This window comes from Procambarus clarkii, chromosome 65 (genome assembly GCF_040958095.1).
Source record: "Procambarus clarkii isolate CNS0578487 chromosome 65, FALCON_Pclarkii_2.0, whole genome shotgun sequence".
NCBI lineage: Eukaryota > Metazoa > Arthropoda > Malacostraca > Decapoda > Cambaridae > Procambarus > Procambarus clarkii.
Window position 1 is genome coordinate 21,662,988 of NC_091214.1, and position 17,769 is coordinate 21,680,756.

The 17,769-nt window shown below is 46.8% G+C and overlaps 1 protein-coding gene across 7 annotated transcripts in view; it reads left to right on the top strand.

The window, feature by feature from the left end:
- The window catches only part of LOC123771068 (FERM domain-containing protein 4B), a 224,006-nt gene that overhangs the window by 147,576 nt on the left and 58,661 nt on the right, over positions 1–17,769 (top strand). Inside the window, exon 1 of one of the 7 annotated variants that reach the window (XM_069309586.1) lies at positions 16,445–16,463. The exons of the other annotated variants lie outside the window; for them this stretch is intronic. The gene's annotated coding sequence lies outside the window, so the exon portion shown is untranslated. Of the gene's footprint in view, positions 1–16,444; positions 16,464–17,769 lie in introns of those variants that run through there. 7 annotated transcript variants of the gene reach the window in all.

A 17,769-nucleotide genomic window follows, 5' to 3' on the forward strand; every position in this document is an offset into this window, starting at 1 on the left:
AACCCCCGCAAAAACACAACTAGTAAACACACACACACACACACACACACACACACACACACACACACACACACACACACACACACACACACACACACACACACACACACACACACACCATGTGTGTGTGTTTACAGAGCCGTGAGTGTGATACGTGTGTACGTGTCTGGGGGGGGGGTATGCCTGCACATCCCTGAAAGGGGTGTGCCGAGAGGTACAAGCAAGCAAGCAAGCAGCAGCAGGTGGTAGCAGATACAGACGATAAGACTGACCCAGAGAAGTGAGTGTGTGAGGCAGCTCTGCCCCTGCGGGTGTGGGGCGAGGATTAACAGCAGCAGGTGTGGACACCTCAGGCGTCTCTGGGAGGTGTGGGGTGGGACGATGGGGGGGGGGGGCTTGAATGGGTGATTTAGACAAACATCAAGAAGGTTAGGTTAGGTTGTTACTGCGTCCCCGGGCGACACGGAGGATGGCGGACCGTCACTTTGTTTTCCGTAACTTTTTTTTCCTGTCTGGTAAAGTGTGTTACAGTGTGAAAGGTGTACGTCACTTTGATACATTGCTTTAAAAGTGTGAAAGCATTTGCACATAGAACGCACACACACACATGGGGGGAGCCGGTGGCCGAGCGGACAGCACGCTGTACATGCGATCCTGTGGTCTCGGGTTCGATACCGGGCGCCGGCGAGAAACGATGGGCAGAGTTTCTTTCACCCTATGCCCCCCTGTTACCTAGCAGTAAGTAGGTACCTGGGAGTTAGTCAGCTGTCACGAGCTGCTTCCTGGTGTGTGTGTGTGTGTGGAAAAAAAGTAGCAGTAGTAGAATCAGTTGATTGACAGTCGATAGGCGGGTCGAAAGAGCATAGCTCAACCCCCCCAAGCACAACTAGGTGAATACACACACACACACACACACACACACACACACACACACACACACACACACACACACACACACACACACACACACACGCGCCATAAATCAGAAAATAGAGAAGGTGCTTCGGGTCCATTGTGAACCCTTATCTACTCTAGTGCAAAAGATATGTGGGGAAAAAAGTCATAAGATAAGAGATTTGAGAGAGTGAAGCTGTTGAGTATAAGACATCTGGAGTGTACCTGAATGAGGTTCTAAGAGTTCTTCTACGCCCGCCCCAAAGCCCGGCTCCATTGACTTGTGAGAGAGCTTGATCCAACAGCTTGTGGGTTTGGAGCGGCGCGCTGCAAAGCTGTTTAATCGCCATCAATCAGGTGGGAGGAACAAGTGGATAGACAACATATGTGGTGAGAACGACCGGTGTGCTAAGGGGGGGGAGGGGATGTGGGGGGGTGGGGGAGATGGGAGGGATAGGCAGACATTGTCATGCGCGAATGAAAACTCACACACACGAATGAATAAGAGTGGTAGACGGTTGGAACAAGTTAAGTGAGAAGGTGGTGGTGGAGGCCAAGACCGTCAGTAGTTTCAAAGCGTTATATGACAAAGAGTGCTGGGTAGACTGTGGGTTGACCCAGACCCAGGGTACTGTGCTTGCTCCAGTACTTTTTCTCATCCTCATATCGGACATACACCAGAACACAACCTATAGCACTGTATCATCCTTTGCAGATGACACTAGGATTTTCATGAGAGTTGGCAATATAGAGGACACGGCAAACCTTCAATCAGATGTAGATCAGGTCTTTCTATGGGCTACAGAAAATAATATGGTGTTTAACGAGGATAAGTTCCAGCTCATGCGCTACGGAAAAATTGAAAATATAAAAACAGAAACCACGTACAAAACTCAGGCAAATCATAACATAGAACGAAAAGGCAATGTAAAGGATCTGGGTGTACTCATGTCGGAAGACCTTACCTTTAAAGACCACAATAAAGTAGCCGTCACAACTGCAAGAAAAATGACAGGTTGGATAACAAGAACTTTTCACACTAGAGATGCTATACCGATGATGATACTTTTCAAAACGCTTGTGCTATCTAGAGTGGAGTACTGCTGCACAATGACAGCCCCTTTCAAAGCTGGAGAAATTGCTGACCTAGAGAGCGTGCAGAGATCCTTTACTGCTAGAATCCACTCAGTAAAACATCTAAATTACTGGGACCGACTAAAGAGCCTAAATCTGTACTCCCTTGAGCGCAGGCGGGAGAGATACATAATAATTTACACGTGGAAAATAATTGAGGGGCTGGTCCCAAACCTGCACACAGAAATAACACCACATGAGACCAGAAGACATGGCAGGATGTGCAGAATACCCCCGTTGAAAAGCAGAGGTGCAACAGGTACTCTGAGAGAGAACTCTATCAACATCAGAGGCCCGAGACTGTTCAACACGCTTCCACTACACATAAGGGACATAACTGGCAAACCCCTCACAGTGTTCAAGAGAGAACTGGATAAGCACCTCCAAAGGATACCTGATCAAGCAGGCTGTGACTCATACGTCAGGCTGCGAGCAGCCGCGTCTAACAGCCTGGTTGATCAGTCCAGCAACCAGGAGGCCTGGTCGACGACCGGGCCGCGGGGACACTAAGCCCCGGAAGCACGTCAAGGTAACCTCAAGGTAGACAGGACACCACGAGCGTAGCTCTCATCCTGTAACTACACTTAGGTAATTACACTTAGGTAATTACAAAGCGTTATATGACAAAGAGTGCTGGGAAGACGGGACACCACGAGCATAGCTCTCATCCTGTAACTACACTTAGGTAATTACAACAGCACATCTTCAATCAAGATGCGACCGTAGCACTTAGAAACAACCAGTATGGAAATGAACGAGATATTTTTCACCCCCAGCGCTGTGATCAAACCAAAGACATAAAAAACTCCCATACATAACACAGTGAAACCACACGAAATAAAAACAAACAAAAAAATCTTGGAGTAATCATTTCGGTAAATCTTACTTTTAAAAAACACCTTCAAATATATTTGTTGCAGCTGTAAGGAAAATATCAAGAACCTTACTAGCTGGAGATGTCAAGACACTAGTGCTCTGTAATTCCTACGTTAACCGAGTTAAACAGCCGGATTAAACAGTAAACAGCCGGATTAAACAGTAATTAAACAGCCGGATTAACCAGTCTTCTAGAAGGCCGGTTCAGGAAAGGTTTGCGGGAGACATTGATTTTCGGAATCAACTCAAAGGATACACATCGGCGTATGTTGAAATCAACCCGTTCTCGCAAATTCGTAAAGTCAATATTGACTTATTAACTACGTGCATAGGTGATATACTAAACATAATAGATACCCTTAAAAAGATTCATAGAAAACACCGACCTTACCTAACCTTGTTAGTATCTTAAGATAAGCATCTTATTGCTTCGTAATTACAATTATTACTTAACCTATACCTATTATAAGTTAGGTAATAATTGTAATTACGAAGCAATAAGATGCTTTTCTTAACATACTAAGTAGGTTAGGTAAGGTCGGTGTTTTCTATGAATCTTTTTAAGGGTATCTATTATGTTAAGTATGTCACCTATGCACATATTTAATAAGTCAATATTGACTTATTAAATTTGCGAGAAGGTTGAAATACACCTGTAAGCCTCACAGCATACACCAGCCACCAGGCAGAAGAGAGCAAGCTTAGCATAGCCACCAACCACACATTGTGACAGCCAGGCGGACAGCTATCCCGACTCGTGGAAGGGGGGGGGGAAGTTATCTTGAGGTTATCTTGAGATGATTTCGGGGCTTTAGTGTCCCCGCGGCCCGGTCCTCGACCAGGCCTCCACCCCCCAGGAAGCAGCCCGTGACAGCTGACTAACACCCAGGTACCTATTTACTGCTAGGTAACAGGGGCATTCAGGGTGAAAGAAACTTTGCCCATTTGTTTCTGCCTCGTGCGGGAATCGAACCCGCGCCACAGAATTACGAGTCCTGCGCGCTATCCACCAGGCTACGACGCCCCTTATAGTATATTCGATATTTCTTAAACTTTTTCCTCACCTGTGGCTGTAAATCATGGCGGGTGAGTGATGGCCTTGTGTTCTTCGGAGAGGCGGTGATGGCACGGTAGGGCACGGTACAGCACGGTAGGGCACGGTACAGCACGGTAGGGCACGGTACAGCGTGGTACATGTTATCAGAGCGTGAGTGATGCCTCTAATGTCCCGACCCCTGCCTCGCTCGGTGATGTATGAGGTTATACCGTGTCCTGAAAGGTTATGGAATGTTGTTGTTATAGATTCAGCTACTCGGAACAAGTTCCAAGCAGCACGGGCTATGGTGAGCCCGTAGTGGACTTACCTGGCACAGGAGCGGGGCAAGTAGCACGGGCTATGGTGAGCCCGTAGTGGACTTACCCGGCACAGGAGCGGGTCAAGCAGCACGGGCTATGGTGAGCCCGTAGTGGACTTACCTGGCACAGGAGCGGGGTAAGTAGTACGGGCTATGGTGAGCCCGTAGTGGACTTACCTGGCACAGGAGCGAGGCAAGTAGCACGGACTATGGTGAGCCCGTAGTGGACTTACCCGGCACAGGAGCGGTGCTGTGTAGAGCAATCGTATAAGGGTTATGTAAGTCATTGGCTTTGAAGGGTGACGTGCTGGTCTTGTGAGGGGTGTGGGCATACACTAGGCACTCATGGTGCAGAAGGGTGAAGTATATTATCCTTGCTAGTGTGCTCGTCTAATTGTGCTTGCTGGGGTTGAGCTTCAGCTCCTTGGTTCCACCTCTCAACGGATGTACAGATCCGTGAGGCTATTGGACTCTATGATATCTTGATAAACTTGATAAACATCTCTAAATGATACCTGATCAACCAGGCTGTGACTCATAGGCCAGGCTGCGAGCAGCCGCGTCCAATACTCTGGTTGACCAGTCAGAAGGCCTGGTCGGAGACCGGGCCGCTGAGACGTTGATCCTCGGAACGAGCACAAGGTAACCACAATGTATTTGAAACTGTGTATGGAATCCGCTACCACCAAAATGCATACCACGTTAACTAGTTAACTAACTAGTAGTAGTAACTACTACTACGACTCTGAAGGTCTTTCCAATAATGTAGTTAGCTTGCGGTGATTCCGGGGATCAATGTCCCCCCGCGGCCCGGTCTCTGACCAGGCCTGGTAGGTACTAATGGTGGATGAACGCACGTTGGTGGATTGTTGGCAATGGATAGAGGTTTGTATCACACCCCTGCCACCACCTGTGGGGTTGGCATCGCCGCTACTCCACACCTGTGGACCCCACACACCTGCTCTCGTTATCAGCCAAGCTTATTGTATATATATATATATATATATATATATATATATATATATATATATATATGCGAACAAGCCTGAATGGTCCCCAGGCATATATACAACTGAATATGCTTCTGGGGTGTGGGTTTTCAGTTACATATGGTCCGACGTAACTCTACTTCGCATGGTGAGGCTTGATCTGCTTTAAGAAAACTTGAGACCGTCGGGGATTGAACACCGACCTGCAGCATGAAGCAAGACCGTCGCTCTACCCTCCAGCCTAAGTGGTAATTCACTTGGGAAACTGGCGCTATTACTACCCAACGTGTTCAGCACCTGTACACAGCCGGAAACACTGATTTAGCCTGCGGCTCGACCCACAGGAGGTATTAATCTTGCGGCCCGACCCACAGGAGGTATTAATCTTGCGGCCCGACCCACTGGAGGTATTAATCTTGCGGCCCGACCCACTGGAGGTATTAATCTTGCGGCCCGACCCACCAGAGGTATTAATCTTGCGGCCCGACCCACAGGAGGTATTAATCTTGCGGCCCGACCCACAGGAGGTATTAATCTTGCGGCCCGACCCACAGGAGGTATTAATCTTGCGGCCCGACCCACAGGAGGTATTAATCTTGCGGCCCGACCCACGAGAGGTATTAATCTTGCGGCCCGACCCACAGGAGGTATTAATCTTGCGGCCCGACCCACGAGAGGTATTAATCTTGCGGCCCGACCCACAGGAGGTATTAATCTTGCGGCCCGACCCACAGGAGGTATTAATCTTGCGGCCCGACCCACAGGAGGTATTAATCTTGCGGCCCGACCCACAGGAGGTATTAATCTTGCGGCCCGACCCACAGGAGGTATTAATCTTGCGGCCCGACCCACAGGAGGTATTAATCTTGCGGCCCGACCCACAGGAGGTATTAATCTTGCGGCCCGACCCACAGGAGGTATTAATCTTGCGGCCCGACCCACAGGAGGTATTAATCTTGCGGCCCGACCCACAGGAGGTATTAATCCTCATTACACAAGCGCAGGACTTCGAAGACTCCTGGTAATGTGGGAGCCGTGAATGTACACGGTCAAGCATTCTTCGGATTCCATTCTTCGGATGGAATGTTGACCAGTCGAACTCTGAGATCGATGGTCTCTTGCCCGGGGTGACTGTCTTAAATGCTCCGTTTTCTGTTAAATGGGGACTTCGGCGAAGCGTAGTTCGCTGGAAATGGTCTTAGAAAAGGCTGATAGCGTTGTTTTAGACGTTGTTTAAGTCTTACCACAATGAGTAAGACTCATTTTCCTCATGGGGGTCCATGAGGAAGTTGTGAGTGAGTGCGTGCGTCTGGGGGGGACTTCGCAGATTGCAAATGGACAGTCGACTTGAGAATGGTCCAGGACGGACCGAAACGTCGTCGTCCCTTCACCTTCTAGTGTATGGTCTGGTCAACATACTTTAGCCACGTTATTGTGACTCATCGCCTGCAAATGGATTCCAGCTTAGCTGAAGGTTATTTCAAATCATTGAGCTTATCGTTAATACTTTCAGACGTAGGTTCGAACCCTCATCACGGTCCTTGTGGATTTATTTATCGTTAATCGTTTAGGGGGTAAATATGTAGGAGCCGTGATTGAGAGGGAGTCGAACCAGTGCGGTGAGTGTTCTAGAGTCTAGCCGACATGCTACATAGAGAGGACACTAGTACTGGTTCAAACATAAGAACAAAGGTAACTGTAGAAGGCCTATTGGCCCATACGAGGCAGCTCCTATCTATAACCACCCAATCCCACTCATATACATGTCCAACCCGCGCTTGAAACAATCGAGGGACCCCACCTCCACCACGTTACGCGGTAATTGGTTCCACAAATCAACAACCCTGTTATAGAACCAGTAAAACCTCTGCTCTTTCGTGTGTAATAACAGACCAACACGCTGAATCACTCGTGTAGCGAACTAGAGTTCGATACCCGGAGTAATGACAACCCCGAAAGTTAGTTCTTTTGTTTTCTCTACGCCTTACCCAGTTTTTCTATGCACATCCACACGATAAAACCATTTCTGTATACTATTTTAGCTGTAGAGTGTATGTAATATTTCCCCTTCGCTGCTAGGATGAATGAGGAGGAGGAGGTCTTGTTGCTGTTTTAGATTCAGCTACTCTGAACCAAAGTTCCAAAGTAGCACGGGGTATGGTGAGCCCGTAGTCGACTTACCTGGCACAGGAGCGGTGCTGGAGGAGGTCTTGTTGGCGGAGTTGAGGTGCTTGACCCTTTCTTACGTGTGGTGAGGACAGCTTATACCTTCCTAGCGGCCCGTTCCCACACCTGACTCAGCTCCCCGTGGGGGGGACCTGAAACCTGAGAAATCCTTTGAACAAATCCACAAGGGCCGTGACGAGGATTCGAACCTGCGTCCGAGAGCATCCCAGACGCTGCCTTAATCGACTGAAATCCTTCCTCTTCACCGAGGTCATTGGCTGAACCACCCACTACTCCCTCGAGCATTTTCCTGGTGTACAATATGTTTCGTCTCCATGCCGGGGAATGCAGTTTGGAGGATTTTAAGCATTCTCATGCATTAAGTAATGTTCTCGACACATTCTACAGGTCAGCAAGTGCTTCAGCTTTTAATTGTTGCAGTTAATGGGTAGTAATGAAGACCCAAGATGACTAAACGAGGGGCCTCAGTAGTCAAGGGTCCCTCCTACCCTTCCTTATATATTTTCCACGAGGAAGATAAAGTATTGGCTTATCTCTCAGATATCCTGGATGTATGAGAAATATCTGTGAAGAATACCCCCAGGCACGCAGGAAAACTTGCTTTACCTCCTGGCTTAGGTAAACCAAGTCTTCTAGTAGACCACATGAAATAGTTTGCTTTTAAATGAAGAAAAGGTCCAGCTTATCCAACGAGTCAAAATGCCGGTATGGGTTGTTAACTACAAGAGTGAACTACCAACACTTAACTACCAATCTATCTTGAGGTTATCTTGAGATGATTTCGGGGCTTTAGTGTCCCCGCGGCCCGGTCCTCGACCAGGCATCCTACACCCCCAGGAAGCAGCCCGTGGCAGCTGACTAACACCCAGGTACCTATTTTACTGCTAGGTAACAGGGGCATAGGGTGAAAGAAACTCTGCCCATTGTTTCTCGCCAGCGCCTGGGATCGAACCCAGAACCACAGGATCACAAGTCCAGCGTGCTGTCCGCTCGGCCGACCGGCTCCCTGGCAAATGCCTGATATTCCATCAAATTCTTCACGACTCTGAAATATGAATATATAAAGCGGGCATGTACCCAGGGGCCTGGAATGATTTATAAAGTGCAAAATATTATAACCGTTACGATTATAATGGTGGTACAGGTGTGGTGGTGGTGGTGGTACAGGTGTGGTAGGTGTGGTGGTGGTGGTACAGGTGTGGTGGTGGTGGTGGTACAGGTGTGGTAGGTGTGGTGGTGGTGGGGGCAGAGTGAGCAGGCAAGCTGTTGTTGACCGCTGTGAGGAATGTGGTCAGCCGCCGGGCTGACTCCACCAACCTGATGCTGGGCTCATCTCTTCACCTCCTCCTCCTCCTCCTCCTGAGAGGTGACTGAAGCTTCGGTCACTCGGGAAGCGGTTCAAAGCCCCCGCTAAGTCAGGTCACTCACACCAGAAGCGGTTGGTTAGGGGTCACATTAGGGGCACTCCACATCGCTCCAAGCAACAGCCTGGTGGACCAAACTCTCACAAGTCAAGCCTGGCCTCGGGCCGGGCTTGGGGAGTAGAAGAACTCCCAGAACCCCATCAACCAGGTATATGTGGGCCTGCGGGCCGCTCCAAGCAACAGCCTGGTGGACCAAACTCTCACAAGTCAAGCCTGGCCTCGGGCCGGGCTTGGGGAGTAGAAGAACTCCCAGAACCCCATCAACCAGGTATCAACCAGGGGAAGGAAAGGTCAGGTATGTGAGGTCAGGATAAGGATGGAGCCATGGTGGGGGTCAGGAAGAGGTCAGTGTACTGGCCGTGGGAACTGGTAGGCATGGACCTGTTCAGAGAACCGAGCCGCAAGGGTATTAATCCCAGGGATCATCCCAGCTGGTTGGTCAGGACGTTGACTTGGTCTGTGACCGGGCCGCAGGGGGCGGTGTACCCTGGAACCACTACCTATCCTCATCCATCTCTCATCCTCTATCTACTCTACTCCTCTCATCTACTTTATTCTCTACGAGGGTAGAAATAGCCTAACCTTATTCATCCTTTAAGAAGGTATTTCATTCTCTCAAATAATTTGAACGCGTACATTTGTGCTTGCGGGGGTTGAGCTCTGGCTCTTTGGTCCCGCCTCTCAACCGTCAATCAACTGGTGTACAGGTTCCTGAGCCTACTGGGCTCTATCATATCTACATTTGAAACTGTGTATGGAGTCAGCCTCCACCACATCACTGCCTAATGCATTCCATCTGTTAACTACTCTGACACTGAAAAAGTTCCTTCTAACGTCCCTGTGGCTTATTTGGGTACTCAGTCTCCACCTGTGTCCCCTTGTTTGCATACCACCAGTACTGAATAGTTTATCCTTGTCTACCTGTCAATACTCCCTGAGGATTTTGTAGGTAGTGATCATGTCTCCCCTTAATCTTCTATCTTCCAGTGTAGTAAGGTGTCGTAAGTTTTGACGTCCCTCGATTGTTTCAAGCGCGGGTTGGACATATATATGACTGGGATTGGGTGGTTATAGATAGGAGCTGCCTCGTATGGGCCAATAGGCCTTCTTACAGTTGCCTTTGTTCTTATGTTCTTATCTAGGGATTACCCCGTATCATAGCCCAGTTTTTATCACCAGTAAGGGAGAGAGAGAGAGAGAGAGAGAGAGAGAGAGAGAGAGAGAGAGATGCTGGAGTAGGGGTTAAGCATCTCCCATTCTGACCGTCGTTAAAGCGGCGGACCTTGCATCATTGCAAGACGATAAGACGATTTGTTATTGTTGATCATGCTATCCCTTGAGTGCGTTGCAAAGTGCAACTTGATCAACAGCTTCTGCCGAGATGATGCAGAGGTTCGTGCTAGGATTGCAGCCTCTTCCTCAGCTGGGAGTCACTCAGCATCTTTCTCATAACAAACAACAACGTTTCACAACTTCGACGCGAGTTCGAGGTCCTGCTCCACAACCCTGGAGAGTGGGCCTCCAGCTCACAACCTTGCTGGCTATCACAGAGGAGGACAGTTGTAGTCACATATACTCACAACTAATTTAAATGTGAGGGGTTCCTTCACTGCAACTCTATTTCAAGGCTCTGTATTCTACAACTGCACTTTACAACCTACAACCCCTTTAACCCCACAACCTACATAAGAACATAAGAACATAAGAACAAAGGTTACTGCAGAAGGCCTATTTGGCCCATATGAGGCAGCTCCTATTCTATAACCACCCAATCCCACTCATATACTTGTCCAACCCGTGCTTGAAACAATCGAGGGACCCCACCTCCACAATGTTACGCGGCAATTGGTTCCACAAATCAACAACCCTGTTACTGAACCAGTATTTACCCAAGTCTTTCCTAAATCTAAACTTATCCAATTTATATCCATTGTTTCGTGTTCTGTCCTGTGTTGATACTTTTAATACCCTATTAATATCCCCCCGGTTATGTCCATTCATCCACTTGTAAACCTCTATCATGTCTCCCCTAACTCTTCGCCTTTCCAGTGAATGCAACTTAAGCTTTGTTAATCTTTCTTCATATGAAAGATTTCTAATTTGGGGAATTAACTTAGTCATCCTACGCTGGACACGTTCAAGTGAATTTATATCCATTCTATAATATGGCGACCAAAACTGAACTGCATAATCTAAATGGGGCCTAACTAGAGCAAGATATAGCTTGAGAACCACACCAGGTGTCTTGTTACTAACGCTGCGATTAATAAATCCAAGTGTCCGATTTGCCTTATTACGAACATTTATGCATTGATCCTTTTGTTTTAAATTCTTACTAATCATAACTCCCAGATCCCTTTCGCAATCCGACTTCGCAATCACAACACCATCTAGCTCGTATCTTGTAACTCTATCATCATTACCTAACCTCAGAACTTTACATTTATCAGCATTAAACTGCATCTGCCAATCCTTTGACCATTTCAAAACCCTATCTAGATCAACTTGAAGTGATAGTGAGTCCTCCTCCGAATTAATTTCCCTACCGATTTTCGTATCATCGGCAAATTTGCAAATGTTGCTACTCAAACCTGAATCTAAATCATTTATATATATTATAAACAACAGAGGTCCCAGGACAGAGCCTTGAGGCACTCCACTTACAACATTTTCCCACTCTGACTTGATTCCATTTATACTAACTCTCTGTTTCCTTTGGTATAGCCATGCCCTAATCCAGCTTAATATAGCACCCCCAATACCATGAGACTCTATTTTTTTAATCAGTCTTTCATGTGGCACTGTATCAAAAGCTTTGCTAAAGTCAAGGTATACAACATCGCAATCCTTACCACTATCAACTGCCTCAACAATGCTAGAATAAAAAGATAACAAATTTGTTAAACATGAACGGCCATTTATAAAACCATGTTGCGACTCAATTATTAATTTATGTTTTTCAAGATGAAGACGAATTTTATTTGCTATTATAGATTCGAGTAACTTTCCCACAATAGACGTTAGGCTAATTGGTCGATAGTTAGACGCAAGTGATCTATCTCCTTTCTTAAAAACTGGTATCACATTAGCAACTTTCCAAAACTCTGGCACTCTGCCTGACTCTATTGATTTATTAAATATGGTTGACAGTGGGTCACAAAGCTCCTCTTTGCATTCTTTAAGCACCCTAGCAAACACTTCATCCGGCCCTGGGGATTTGTTTGGTTTGAGTTTTACTATTTGTTTAAGAACATCCTCCCTATGAAGTTCGCATAGCAGGGCAAGCAAAGACAAATCCTAAAGGGTTTTTTCAGTTATATCGTACTAAGACTAGGGAAAGGATAGGTCCATTAAAAACTGAGACAGGTCAAATAACAGATAGTGATGAAGAGATGAGTAGTATTTTTAATAAATATTTTGTATCTGTATTTACTAAAGAGGAACTTAACAATATGCCTCCAGCCGAACAAGTCTATGTGGGTGGGGACGAGGACAGGTTGACGAGTTTAGCAGTTACCAGGGAGGATGTTCTTAAACAAATAGTAAAACTCAAACCAAACAAATCCCCAGGGCCGGATGAAGTGTTTGCCAGGGTGCTTAAAGAATGCAAAGAGGAGCTTTGTGACCCACTGTCAACCATATTTAATAAATCAATAGAGTCAGGCAGAGTGCCAGAGTTTTGGAAAGTTGCTAATGTGATACCAGTTTTTAAGAAAGGAGATAGATCACTTGCGTCTAACTATCGACCAATTAGCCTAACGTCGATTGTGGGAAAGTTACTCGAATCTATAATAGCAAATAAAATTCGTCTTCATCTTGAAAAACATAAATTAATAATTGAGTCGCAACATGGTTTTATAAATGGCCGTTCATGTTTAACAAATTTGTTATCTTTTTATTCTAGCATTGTTGAGGCAGTTGATAGTGGTAAGGATTGCGATGTTGTATACCTTGACTTTAGCAAAGCTTTTGATACAGTGCCACATGAAAGACTGATTAAAAAAATAGAGTCTCATGGTATTGGGGGTGCTATATTAAGCTGGATTAGGGCATGGCTATACCAAAGGAAACAGAGAGTTAGTATAAATGGAATCAAGTCAGAGTGGGAAAATGTTGTAAGTGGAGTGCCTCAAGGCTCTGTCCTGGGACCTCTGTTGTTTATAATATATATAAATGATTTAGATTCAGGTTTGAGTAGCAACATTTGCAAATTTGCCGATGATACGAAAATCGGTAGGGAAATTAATTCGGAGGAGGACTCACTATCACTTCAAGTTGATCTAGATAGGGTTTTGAAATGGTCAAAGGATTGGCAGATGCAGTTTAATGCTGATAAATGTAAAGTTCTGAGGTTAGGTAATGATGATAGAGTTACAAGATACGAGCTAGATGGTGTTGTGATTGCGAAGTCGGATTGCGAAAGGGATCTGGGAGTTATGATTAGTAAGAATTTAAAACAAAAGGATCAATGCATAAATGTTCGTAATAAGGCAAATCGGACACTTGGATTTATTAATCGCAGCGTTAGTAACAAGACACCTGGTGTGGTTCTCAAGCTATATCTTGCTCTAGTTAGGCCCCATTTAGATTATGCAGTTCAGTTTTGGTCGCCATATTATAGAATGGATATAAATTCACTTGAACGTGTCCAGCGTAGGATGACTAAGTTAATTCCCCAAATTAGAAATCTTTCATATGAAGAAAGATTAACAAAGCTTAAGTTGCATTCACTGGAAAGGCGAAGAGTTAGGGGTGACATGATAGAGGTTTACAAGTGGATGAATGGACATAACCGGGGGGATATTAATAGGGTATTAAAAGTATCAACACAGGACAGAACACGAAACAATGGATATAAATTGGATAAGTTTAGATTTAGGAAAGACTTGGGTAAATACTGGTTCGGTAACAGGGTTGTTGATTTGTGGAACCAATTGCCGCGTAACATTGTGGAGGTGGGGTCCCTCGATTGTTTCAAGCACGGGTTGGACAAGTATATGAGTGGGATTGGGTGGTTATAGAATAGGAGCTGCCTCGTATGGGCCAATAGGCCTTCTGTAGTTACCTTTGTTCTTATGTTCTTATGTTCTTATGTTTATGAGTGGGATTGGGTGGCTATAGATAGGAGCTGCCTCGTATGGGCCAATAGGCCTTCTGCAGTTACCTTTATTCTTATGTTCTTATGTTCTTATGTTCTCCCTGGTAACTGCTAAACTCGTCAACCTGTCCTCGTCCCCACCCACATAGACTTGTTCGGCTGAAGGCATATTGTTAAGTTCCTCTTTAGTAAATACAGATACAAAATATTTATTATTATACAACTTCATTTGAATTACACTATAAGGTTAAGGGCAGAATGCTCGTCTTGTAGATGTGAAGTCAATTAAAAACGAACTAAATTACATTAACAAAATATATTGTTGAATGGGTTAATTGACAGGAAGTGCTCAGACAGGTGATTGATGTGGAGGATGGAGCGAGAGACAAAGGAGGGTAGACACCTGTCATTAAGGACTCAAGGCAAGAGGATGCTTAAGGTAGCATCTTCCCCTAATGAGGAGTCTTATCATATGTCATATGATTAAGGCAGTGTCTGGGATGCTCTCGGACGCAGGTTCGAATCCTCGTCACGGCCCTTGGGGATTTATTGCATATACTCACCTGAGGTCGAGTAGGGGCTAAGACCTGAGAAAACGACGTATTCGCTATCATCATTGTCGAATACAGGTTGTAGACCCCACTGGATGGAGAGAGCATCCAGGTATCGTGTTTAAAGCGGCCATCTTGACTGTCTTAGTTCGGATGCTGCATCTGGTGTTCTGCTTTGGAAGATGCTGACTGCTAAGGATGCTGAGAAACAGGTTTGTGTTCAGGTATAAATTATCTCCTTTTGTCCACCCGGGTGTTGCTGTGAGGCCTTTTGTGGCCTTTTTTATTTTTTTTGTAAGATTCCAAACTTTCTTAATGTTCCCTTTTGAGTGAGTGGCCGGAGCTGGAGAAGCAGAGTCATGGCTGAAGTGTTTGGGCAGGTCAGATTTGATGTTGTCTTTGTCTTAGAGTTCTGTTTTTTATGGTGTGTGGGGGGAGGGGAGGGGGGTGTTCTTTGATTGGCACGATCTTCACCACTTATGAGGACGAGTGTGTGTGTGTGTGTGTGTGTGTGTGTGTGTGTGTGTGTGTGTGTGTACTCACCTAGTTGTACTCACCTAGGCCTAGGGGGCCTAGGGGGGGCCTCGTAGCCTGGTGGATAGCGCGCAGGATTCGTAATTCTGTGGCGCGGGTTCGATTCCCGCACGAGGCAGAAACAAATGGGCAAAAGTTTCTTTCACCCTGAATGCCCCTGTTACCTAGCAGTAAATAGGTACCTGGGAGTTAGTCAGCTGGCTTCCTGGGGGTGGAGGCCTGGTCGAGGACCGGGCCGCGGGGACACTAAAGCCCCGAAATCATCTCAAGATAACTTCAAGATAACCTAGTTGTGTTTGCGGGGGTTGAGCTCTGGCTCTTTGGTCCCGCCTCTCAACCGTCAATCAACAGGTGTACAGATTCCTGAGCCTATTGGGCTCTATCATATCTACACTTGAAACTGTGTATAGAGTCAGCCTCCACCACATCACTTCGTAATGCATTCCATTTGTCAACCACTGTGTTGTTGACAAATGTGTGTGTGTGTGTGTGTGTGTGTGTGTGTGTGTGTGTGTGTGTGTGAACATCCACCGTTTGCTTTGTCTAGTAAAAGTTGCTTTAAAGCACACGAAGGGTTAATTTTATTTGCGTCTGAATTTGTTAAATTAAATACACAATTTATTTAATATTTTGTTGGAAAAATGTCCATTTAGTACAATTGAAAGCTCAAGCCTAATCCCCTTCCCCCCCCCCTAACACAATCAGTTGTTATCTGTGATACTGATGCTACTGCTTGGGTAAATACTGGTTCAGTAACAGGGTTGTTGATTTGTGGAACCAATTACCGCGTAACGTGGTGGAGGTGGGGTCCCTCGATTGTTTCAAGCGCGGGTTGGACATGTATATTGAGTGGGATTGGGTGGTTATAGATAGGAGCTGCCTCGTATGGGGCCAATAGGCCTTCTGCAGTTGCCTTCGTTCTTATAAAATTGAGTTGTTTACGTGAAGGCTGTTGTGTGTGGGGGAAGTTAAATTATCCGGAGTACCAGTAATCTGATGTCTCTTATAGGAAATACACCAAGTTAGACCCAAGAGGTTGTATAGAGCATACAGGGGGGGGGGGCATACTTTTAGTATATATTGACCTCATTACAAGTTACCGGGGTTGTTAAACCTGGTATTATCTCTTAAGTGTTTTATCTCTTATCAGCTGCTATTTTACCTTGTGTGTCTAACCGACCCTGACCAGCCTATGACAGTCCCCACACACTCATCAGTCACCCTGCAAAAGTATGAATGACGCTACAACCTCGGACACAGATTAACATACAGACATTCAGTTGTAATTGATATATTAATATATGTAATACCCTCTGGTCGTGTAATTGACAGTATATTTTGATTCTGGACTCTAAAATTCACGTTTCTTGTTTCAGGTAAATACTGGAGAGGAGGAGGAGTCGTGTGGCGAGAGGAAATGGGTAAGTGTTGGAGGGTTGGGGGAGGGTGGAGGGTTGGGGTAAGGTGTAGGCCTGTTTTCTTGTGGTTAGGTTAGGTTAGTTCCGGGGATTACTGACCCTCCCACGGCCCGGTCTCTATACCTGGCCTCTAGGTTTATGGTCTGACGAGTTCTGTTTGTACTTTTGTATCAACATACTTAGGTCTATGTTGAGGTTATCTTGAGATGATTTCGGGGCTGAGCGTCCCTGCGGCCCGGTCCTCGACCAGGCCTCCTTTTTGTTACACACCCCCAGGAAGCAGCCCGTAGCAGCTGTCTAACTCCCAGGTACCTATATACCCAGGTACTCAATCTATAGTGAGTTGTGCGGCTGGCGTAAACTATTTGACGGGAGTAGATTGTTTGTGGTGCGTAGATCCCCGTCTACCACGACTGTTTGATGATTGATAAAAATTTAAGCCACCCCAAGAAGTGGCACGGGCATGAATAGCCCGTAAGACTGTTTGGGCACACACGGGTTTGTAATCAGGTTTTCTTCTTGAGATATCAACCAGCATTTAATGGAGCAATTATTGATTGCACCGCTCCTGTGCCGGGTAAGTCCAATACGGGCTCGCCATAGCCCCGTGCTACTTGCCCCGCTCCTGTGCCGGGTAAGTCCAATACGGGCTCGCCATAGCCCCGTGCTACTTGCCCCGCTCCTGTGCCGGGTAAGTCCAATACGGGCTCGCCATAGCCCCGTGCTACTTGCCCCGCTCCTGTGCCAGGTAAGTCCAATACGGGCTCGCCATAGCCCCGTGCTACTTGCCCCGCTCCTGTGCCGGGTAAGTCCAATACGGGCTCGCCATAGCCCCGTGCTACTTGCCCCGCTCCTGTGCCAGGTTAAGTCCAATACGGGCTCGCCATAGCCCCGTGCTACTTGCCCCGCTCCTGTGCCGGGTAAGTCCAATACGGGCTCGCCATAGCCCCGTGCTACTTGCCCCGCTCCTGTGCCGGGTAAGTCCAATACGGGCTCGCCATAGCCCCGTGCTACTTGCCCCGCTCCTGTGCCGGGTAAGTCCACTACGGGCTCACCATAGCCCCGTGCTACTTGCCCCGCTCCTGTGCCGGGTAAGTCCACTACGGGCTCGCCATAGCCCCGTGCTACTTGCCCCGCTCCTGTGCCGGGTAAGTCCAATACGGGCTCGCCATAGCCCCGTGCTACTTGCCCCGCTCCTGTGCCGGGTAAGTCCAATACGGGCTCGCCATAGCCCCGTGCTACTTGCCCCGCTCCTGTGCCGGGTAAGTCCAATACGGGCTCGCCATAGCCCCGTGCTACTTGCCCCGCT